The 1,797-nt window shown below is 37.7% G+C and overlaps 1 pseudogene; it reads right to left on the bottom strand.

Annotated features, from left to right (window-relative positions):
- Positions 1-1,034: 1,034 nt before the first annotated feature.
- Positions 1,035-1,547, bottom strand: LOC124081863 (guided entry of tail-anchored proteins factor 1-like; annotated as a pseudogene).
- Between the last annotated feature and the right edge of the window lie 250 nt (positions 1,548-1,797).

The raw sequence follows: 1,797 nt of genomic DNA, 5'->3' as shown, positions 1-1,797 counted from the left end.
GTATCAATTCAAATTAACTTAATAAGATTCCCTATTTTGTTTTTCAAATTCATTCCAATCTATACAGCAGAAATATTAAATGTTTATAAAACATACTTAATTTGAAATGCTTTCAATACAAAACAATTCAATCACAAAACAATGCTTTATGGTCTCATCAGTACATTTATAAAACACTATAATGAAAAACTAACAGTTGCAAATAAGTAGATGATATACATATAGAAATGTATATCATCTAATGACTTTAAACTAATGACTTTAGACACAAAGAACACACAATGTCAATTAGTGTTATTCTTTCAATTTTACTACATGAGACAATAAACCAAATGTTCAAGTTCTAGTAGTTGTCATAAAATTAAGCTACTTTCTAAAATACATATAAAAGTACTTAAGTTTGGGCTGAAGTTGTAGCTCAGTGGTAGAGCACTTGCCTAGCATGAGTGAGGCACTGGGTTCTATCCTCAGCACCATCTACAACTAAAAAATATGTAAATTAAAATATTTTTAAAGTATTCAAGTTTTTATAAAACTTTCACTTTCCAGTTGGCAACAGGACCACAATGTGCCAATAGAGCAAATCAGGAGTAAGGCATGTAGACCCCCATCCTGTTTCAAATCTGGTGTTACTGTAGAATACTGTAAAATACTGGGATTCTTACAAGAATTTCATATAAAGCCCAAGAACATATTCAATACAAAACTACCCTATGTACTTTGGGTTTTTTGTTTGTTTGTTTGTTTGTTTTGTATTTTTAAGCAGCAATCACACATTTACCTAATAAGAGAATCATTTTAGAAGTCATAATAGCTGGGATAGGTGTGGTGGGGCACAAGTGTAACTCAAAAACTAACGAGGAAGAGGTATGAGGATGGTAAGCTTGAGGTCAGGCTGGGCAACTTACCAAGAACCTGTCTCAAAATTAAAAATAAAAAGGACTGTGGCTGCGGTTAGGTGGTAAAGAACCTTTGAGTTCAACCCCCAGTTTAACAACAACAACAAAATCCCACAGTGGTATTCATCTTTCTTTTCAACTGAAAGGGTAAAGTACAAGGGGTCACCACAACTTGTTACAGACTAAAATCCAACCAGTAATTCCAACACCACCTGCTGTTCTAGCAGAGAAGGCTACCAGGTGGTCTAGTGGTATTATCCATTTCCTCAGCACAACAGTCACAGGGGCAGAATAATACTTCCAAATGAGTGACATCATCAAGGTAGTTTGCAATGTATAGAAAGCAACACTTAAAAATCATTTTATCTTGGCTAGTTGAGCAGTCCGTGCTTTCACATAAGTCTTGAGCTGGTCCACCATCTTGTTGATCTTCCATTCCAGCCTGTCATATCTGGCAAACTCATCCATTTTGTTGACCATGGAGAACTCTTGCTTCATATCCTGGATCTCTGCCCTCATCTGCGGCTCTGGCTCTGCATCATTCTGCAGCACTCTGGACATGAAGGACGACAAGGTCAGAAGGAGGATCAGAAGGACATTGCATCCAAACAGGAAGCAGAGGACCATCAGCCACGTCCAGCTGTGGGACTTGGTCAAGTTATTCCATTCTTCCCAGATACTCCCTGCGGCCCAGGCACATCTAACAGAAGCTCCAAGGGGACCTCATCAGTAGGCGCACCCGCAACTGTGCAATGAGTCCCACTAGCCCTGCTTCCTTGAATGAGGTTTGTAAAATTTATTCCTACACACATTATATTTTTGATACTTTCTTTAATTGTTATAGCCCAACTTAGATTATGGATCAGCCCAATAAGCACCCTATAAAATGGAGGATATT

Source organism: Marmota monax, unplaced genomic scaffold (genome assembly GCF_021218885.2).
Source record: "Marmota monax isolate L192 unplaced genomic scaffold, Marmota_monax_Labrador192_F-V1.1 WCK01_AAM20220418_F8-fsc00313, whole genome shotgun sequence".
Classification (NCBI taxonomy): Eukaryota; Metazoa; Chordata; class Mammalia; order Rodentia; family Sciuridae; genus Marmota; species Marmota monax.
This window is presented reverse-complemented; position numbering and strand designations above follow the sequence as displayed.